The 7,825-nt window shown below is 40.3% G+C and overlaps 1 protein-coding gene across 2 annotated transcripts in view; it reads left to right on the top strand.

Annotated features, from left to right (window-relative positions):
• The first annotated feature begins 991 nt into the window (after positions 1–991).
• TRIM2 (tripartite motif containing 2) overlaps positions 992–7,825 on the top strand; it is a 118,195-nt gene continuing 111,361 nt past the window's right edge. Inside the window, exon 1 of one of the 2 annotated variants that reach the window (XM_006019145.3) lies at positions 992–1,106. The gene's annotated coding sequence lies outside the window, so the exon portion shown is untranslated. Of the gene's footprint in view, positions 1,180–7,825 lie in introns of both variants that reach the window. The other variant, XM_006019146.3, reaches the window with a different exon arrangement.

The raw sequence follows: 7,825 nt of genomic DNA, 5'->3' as shown, positions 1-7,825 counted from the left end.
TGGAAATCCAGGACTTCATCTGGGAATCCAGGACACTGTGCCCCAGCTGTGTCCCAGGCAGACAGCAATGCCTGTCTGGAAGGTGGTCTGTGCTGCTCTGACTCCCAGCCAGACTATGCCCAGAGTCCCTGCATTTCTGGGATTCCCATTACATTTCCTAACAGTTGTCCGGGACCAGCCTCTAAAATCTGTGATTGTCCTAGCTATAACAGAACATATGGCCACCCTATTTGGATGGGTTTTCTAAGGGTGAGGAAATGCAAAATATACCAGCATTTTGGGGAGGAACAAGACCATAGCAGCAAGGGTGTAGGAAGACAGAAAAGGGAAGCAATTCGATTAAGGCTGACTAAGAGGTTACAGGCCAGGACAGATCCAAGAGGTCATGGCAGTGTGTTAAAGAAAGACAGCAAATGAGAAACCCCCACATCAGGAAAAGGTGGTGACAGGGATGAACAGTGTGTTAGAAGAGGAGAAAAAGAAATGAGCTGGGGAGACTATGACAAGTGCAGCAGATCTCATTGATTTTGTTTCTTCTTAAACAAAGAAAAAAAATCAGTAGGAAATTGTGAAAGAGAAACGTTTTTTTCTTTCCAAATAGACAAGGACCACAGCTCTGTTCCCAGGGGGTTTTTAATTGAACTAAAAGCAGGGCAAAGCTAACTAATGCAGATGCCTGTTGGTTTTCTAGAAATGATTATATGGAAGCACAGAAAATACGTGCTTTTCCAGGAGTGACACTGGTTTTCTTTCTCTTCTGCCCTAAGCCTTTTTTTGTTTAGCTGTAAACCATACAACACTAGTTCTTCCTAGTCAGCTCCTCTCACTCCCCCACTCTCCCCTTCTTGAGAATGAAACACAATATCTTAAACAAACAGATCCTAAAGAGGCTAATCATTGGCTCACATTGTCCCCTGATACTGCAGTCCCGCCTCTTTGGCTTATGCTGACAAGCTGTTTATGTTTTTGCAAGGCCACCCTTTAACTCAGCCGCCTGATGGCCATAATGGGACCAATTGTCTGAATGCTGCAGGGAGCTGAATCTCCTGGTCAGCAAGACTGAATTTCAGTCTCTGATACTCCTGAATGGACGTTATGGAACACTAGTAAGTAGGCTTCTGACTGTGCGGTTACAGTTTTTATAATGAGGAGGTTAAGGATAATCATTCAGCAGAACTGGTAAGAAATTACAATTCCAATCTTTGCTAGAATAAAATGTGTCCTTCTGTTTGAAGTAAAAGGACAGCTACTTTGTATTCAGTGTCACAACTACAAAGACCGGGTTATTTTAATTTCCAGTGAGAATGAGATCCTCCTACCTTGGGGAGAAAGAGACAAAGTTGAAGGGAAGCAAGGTGTTTAAACTTGTTCCCCTGCCCCCTCCCTCCCCTTCCTACCGTAAAACTATAGGGACTTTAGGTTATCATCAGCATTTAGTTCTTTTCTATTGGCCACATTTAAATAATTTAGCATCTGGTTGTATTTCAAAGGACAGACTGTAGCAGCATTTTCTGGTCATGCTGCTTGGAAAAGCATGAGAGAGGAGGATATGACTTATAAACTTAATGCTCCATAAAAGTGCTTGAAGGTGCAGTTGTATTGTAAGATATACGTCTAGTAGTAAGGAAAAAAAGTCCATGTTCAGCAATTTTAGTATGCTTTACAGTCTGCTGTAAGAATACTGTTAGGCATTTCTCTACGAAGTAGGAGATTTCAGGGTTTGAATGGGCTTAGCTTTCTGCATCCCAAGCATGTCCTTTCTGATTCTTAACATAGTATATTTAAATGGTGCTTTTCATTTTTAACATGCCTTGAAAAGATGAATGAATTACTACTTATCCCCCACATCCTACAAGGCAAAGTCAATATTATTTCAAGGAGAAGTGGGCACAGACCAGAATCTCTGAACTAGTCCCCTGCCCACCTCCCCAGAGCCTTCATCCATAATTAGCTGTATAATTTAAGCCTGTCTGTAAATCCACATTTTACAAATGGGGAAAACAGAGACACAAGGGTTTAAGTGACTTGTCCAGGCTGTGCAAATAGTCATTGGGGAAGCAAGTACCAGAATTTAGACTGGCTCCCATTCTGGTACGCAATATGTGGTGTTGTCTGTCATTTATTGCAAAATCCCATCAGATAGTGCAAGCAGACTTTTGTAGTGATGAGCTCATGTCAGAAGGGTTGTTTCAGCTAAAAGAAACATCCAAGGGTTTGGCTACTTAGCAAAACTTCACAAACCACTGAGAAATGCAAAACCCGGCTGGAAATGTGGGGAGAGCAGATTCCCAATATCTTTTGTGTTGCTTTCTTTTGCTCTGGTTAGAAAAGTACCCTGGCAGTACTTAATGAAATAATTATGCTGGCAGAACAGCCTTTCTTGCTGCTGTCTGCATGTATATAATTCAGGTACCACTGGAAAGGCAGCGATTTACAACAACAAAGAGGAAAAGAGTCCAGTTCAGGTTTTGGGAAGAAGATACATGGGAAAGAAGGCCTTTATTGTAAATTGGTCTGTTCACCAGACCCAGAACTAACCCTTTTTTGATAAAGTCTAAGACGAAAATTCTTTCATTTTTAACATTTAATTCAAATCATCATTAACTTTGAGTCACAAACCAAAACACAAAAGCAAGTTCCTAGGTAATTATGTGAGCCAGTTCTCAAGACTGTTATGGGCAACCAAAAAAGGTCACATACCTAGGATTGTCATGGGGCAGAATATTGCCCAGGTGGTGAGGTAGCAGCCACCTTCGCCCTACTTCCTGGGTTCTCAGTTGTGCACAGTTTGAGCCAACCTGAGAATCAGGCCTGATGCTTATTACCTCATCCCTCTCATGCTCATCCATAAAACATTTATCATGACTCAGATCAAGGAACCTTGCATTTCAGAGGGTCATCTGTGTGAAATAGTCACTAAAATACCATACAGTGAAGCAAATATAAACCCAGGTTTAAAAGAAAAAATGCCATCAAGCATTTCATGTAGTTCATTTTAGATGTATGTAACTTGGCGCTTATGAAATAAGCCTTTATTTTTGAAGTGCTAAGGAATATATGAACTTCGTCTATTTTAGAGGTACACAGTACACATCAGATAGTATAGTAAGTAAAGTATACTATACTCACATTGTAGAGTATACAGACCAATGCTGATTACTGAATTAGGATAGTTCTATGCTGGGCCAGCTGTTATATATCATAGGTTTTCAGTGACTATGTCTAAGCAATGTATAGATGTTGCAGGATTGATGCAAAAATGGAAATTAATTTGTTTCTTGTGTGGGAGACATGGCACCCAGACCCCCTTCCCAATTAATAGGAGAAACAATGGAAGATGCATCGGATTTCAGTATCTATATTGTGACACCAAAAATACACCCAGACATTTTAGATGCATTTTGAAATGATAGTGTTAAAAAGAATGAGTAAATTCATTGCATTGCATCCAGCAGAAGACAGGACTACGAGGCCTATCTGGAGCTGTGCAGAATATGACTGGCTCAGTAGGGCAAAAATAGTTAATATTGGCTTATCTTCCATAGTGAGAGAGAATTTTCTGGATGTGTTCGTAGTGATAGCTGAATCCAGGAACTGCACTAAGGTCTCTGTGAAAGTAGCTGACTAGAGTGTACCCCTCATCCTCTAGTAATAATACCTGGAGATGCTGAGGTGATAGCCACTCTGTGAAGACAATGCTTTACATTTATTAATGAAGTGGACCTTAAAATAGCCTGCAAGGCAGATAACTGTTATCCTCATTCTACAAAATGGGGGAGTGGAGTCAGCCAGGGAGCTGAAACCAAATCAGGATGTCCTGCCTCCTAAAGCTATTTATTTGCCTCAAGATCATATATTTGTGTGGTTCATGTGCCGTACCTGGGCTGTGTTCTGATTTATCATCAGCAGCACTTTCTGTTCCTTGTGTCCTTCAGCCTGTAGGTACAGTTGTATTCTCTTTAATGTGTAATAATTAAATTAAGCAATCAGCAATTAATGGAGAGTATTAATTTGAGGTTAACTGTAATCCTGATCTCTCATTGCTGCTTTCCAAATCTACTTCCCACTGCCAGATAGATTATCTGTAAAGCTCAATCTGATTTAATATACTTCCTTGGACTTGTTCTTAATGAAATGTATGTTAGACCAACTCTTAGCCTTAGCAGCCATTTGGAGAGCTCTGAGAAATTATATCTTTGTAAAGAATAGGAGGCAATTTTAATTTTAATTTTCACTGTCTTCTGACTTAAGGCTAGAACCCATGAAATACTGCACGTTCTCAATCCCCAGTGAAAGTATAGGATTTAAGGGTGCTTATTGCTTTGCGGCTTTATCACATACAAGTACAAGCAGTGATCATTCATGTTTTTTAAAATGACATGCAGTTAAGCTTAAAATTAGAGCTGGGTTGAGAATGAAATAGGAGACCTGCTTAGGTATCAAAGGCTCCTGACTGAAATAACTGAAGATAGCTGGAAAACTAGCCTAACAAATAATATAGGAAACCTGTGAGTGCCTACTCCACCCCCCACTCTCCCCCCACAAAAAGAAAAGAAAACCCCAAACACCTCAAAACCCCAAAACAAAACAAAACGGTGACAGGGATGTAACCAACTTTCCCTTGAGAGACATTTGCAGCAAAGTGATTAAACAAATAAGAAAAGAACTAAGTTTTAAAAGGAAGAGGCTGAGATAGAGGAGATAAGGGTTGCACACATAAGAAGTTTTTTTTCTGTCGGGCTACTTGCAGTAGAAATAAGGGTACATCTATACCACAGTCACTGCTATGTGGACAAAAGCTACATAATACTTGGACTTTTAATCTACACTGAGTTCTATGCTATTGTAGCCATGCTGCTAGGAGAAACCAAGCTATTTAGTTTAAAGCTAGCTCTGATTGACTGTAGTGTAGATATACTCTAAAAGGCTACTTCAAGACAGAACAGGTTTGACATGTGTGAGTGGGATCAGGTGAGTGGGACCTGCTTCAGAATATCCCTCACTGGCTAGGGACAGATGTTACAGATAAACAGGTACAAATGATCAGAAATCGGATCAAATCTGTAACACAACATATGGCCACCCTACTTCAGTCCGTATGAATCACTTTCAAAATGGCTGAAACCGGTTTAAGATAAACCCGGAAGGATGTAGTATCAGATTTAACTGATTTAGGTTTAATCGGTTTATTCAACTTCTGTCCCAGATCCCCTTCAGATTCAAGTTAACTCAGTCCTCCAGCATCCCAGGATGCTTCGCACATCCCTCAGAAGCCCCACTTGCAGGGTGGGAGCCTAGCTTTGGCCCAAGCTGTCTGCTCTAGCCAAGCAGGGTGGCATGCTCTAGTGCTTCAAGGCATGTGGCTGCATTTCTAAAAAAAAAAAGGGAATGTCTGTTTGCTTGCTTATCAGTTCAATGTATGCAGTTTAGACTAACCTGGGAAGACTGAACCAATTCAGCCTCTGTTTTTTTGACTGTCTGTACTTAGCCACTGAGAACACTGAGTAAGGTGTAAAGAGATGTAAGTGACAAATAACCCAGATGTGACCTTCTGCTACAGGCCATTCTGTCCTTATCTTTAATATTTTTGTTGATGGATTAGATATTGCCTTCCTTTGGCAAAGGGGTAATTGCAAATAAGTTATCAGTGCCTACGAAATTCAGATTCTGTCTCTCTCTCTCTACAGCAACCCTTTTTTCGGGGGGAAATTGTAAACAGTGTCTAGAGACAGCATTCAGGACATAAGGCTAGAATTTAGTTTTGCTTTGGACCTTGCATGTCAAATGGCCATTTACACCCAAAGTCTCTGCAAAAGTTTTTAAGGCCTTGGTATGGTTTAAGTCAAATTTATTTTTGGGATCCATTTTCCTGGTTCCAAAAGGGAAACAGCAAAGAAGTTATAGTAACATCAGAAAAGGAAATGTCCACAGGTAATGGGCATTCTAAGCACATGCTCATTTCTGTTGTATGTATATCTCAAGATGCACGGATACAGCTAAAGCTAGTGGCTCTTCTTTTGTTTATGTTATTTCTGGGCAATTACTCATGGTGGTAAACACCATGCTCAGAAATAAAGATTGTAAGACTGTTATTACGTAGGGCAATTTCACCAACCACATAATTAAAAAAAAAAAGGTGGGGGAACTTAAGTCATTATTTATTATGGGTGCTGTCCTGTGACCTACCTCTCCTGGGAGGTATAGTCAAGAGTGTGGCCAAAAGGAAGAAAGAAAAATGTGGCTTCATTTTGTTGCCTAAATTCTTGGCCACTCAGGAGCTGAAATGATTTATGGCATAAGGTAAAATGGTCTTGAGCTGCTTTAATTTATGGAAATCTTCCCATGCCTGTAGGCCTGATTGCTATGATTTCTTTGCTTCCCGTCCTGGGATCTTCCCTGGCATGCCAGAGTTTCCAAAGCAAAAAGGCAGCAGAAGCATCCAGATGTCTATATTGACTGTACATTGATCCTATACTGGGGTTCTTTTCAGGCCTCTTTATACCCCCAGAGCTGTGTATAGGGACTGGGATCCTGAATTGATCCCTTAATATACTCAGTTCTTGTGGAAATCAGTGCCTTTCAGAACTAGGTTCCATTAATACAAATCTTTGATGGTTCATAGAGTGCTAAGCTCATCACACAATGAGCCAACTTCTTTTTTTAGATTAATACCACAGAATGGTATTACAATTCCATTTTCAGGCAGCCCATTCAGATTCTTTTGATTGAATTTTTAAAGCAAGCAACTCTGCTGGTCCCAGAAAGCAAAGTTTTTTCCAGCATGGGTGATTTTAAACTAAGCAGGAAATACTATGGATGCCTTTGCGCTGGCATCTGTGATGGAGCTTTCGTGGCTGTCCACTTTGCTTGTGTAGCTGGGCCAAAGGTCAGGGGAAAGCAGCAATTTAATCTGCTAGGATAAAATGTCCTTAGCAGGGCAGATGGATCTCCATGTTCTGTTCTGGTTATGAACATCTGAAAGAATTATTGGGACTGCCCTCAGGTTTTTCTTCCTTACCACTCTTATGTCCTTTTGTGGGTATTTGATAAGTATAATTCACATTAAGTTTTAAGCCTCATGCTACAATTTGCTCCATGAAATCAAATAGATCTAGGGCTCCCTTCTCCTCTGGGACCCCTAGAACCTAACCACAAGTGCTCTAAGGATTAGTCAGATATTAAAGTATGTTTGGATAATGTCCTGAGCTTAAATTCTGTGGGCCTTAGGCCAAACTCCTATTAAAGGTAAAAAGAGTCCTGGCTACTTCTGGATTGAAAGAGCTGAAAGATAAGTATCTTCTGCCATGTGTTGTTCCAGTTCTTCCACTTTTCCTTTAGCATTATGTTTCAGCTTAATATTTCTCTGGTATCTTTTCAACTTGCTTTAAAGTTATAGAATAGATTGGAATATATACTTTTATCTTGGTTTTCAGAATGTTTTACAGACTTCACGAGCACTATGGCCTACATATGCTTGAGGCCTCACTGTCTAAAGAAATCCTCTGTCTCTGGTGCTCTTCTCCAAAAGCTTAGACAGGGATGTCCATGATTAGAAAGGGATTGTCCATGAAAAGATGACAGACAATCATGGACATCCCTTTCTAAGCTTTACCCTTTCTAATACTTAACCTCCAAACACTAATATAGATCTAGCAGTGCATCAAAATGCAGTATTTGCTGCCAATGGTGAAGAAAAAAATGTCACATCTTCTCTCCTAAAGAAAAAGATCACAACCAACTGTGTGTGACATCAAGATGTGTAGTCCCAGCCAAGGCTCGGAAAGCCTAAAGCTGGGTAAGCTTAATATAATGCACAATTTCTTCT

This window comes from Alligator sinensis, unplaced genomic scaffold (genome assembly GCF_000455745.1).
Source record: "Alligator sinensis unplaced genomic scaffold, ASM45574v1 scaffold169_1, whole genome shotgun sequence".
Taxonomy (NCBI): domain Eukaryota; kingdom Metazoa; phylum Chordata; order Crocodylia; family Alligatoridae; genus Alligator; species Alligator sinensis.
The sequence above is the reverse complement of the archived record's forward strand: the minus strand, read 5'-3'. Positions and strand labels throughout refer to the sequence as shown.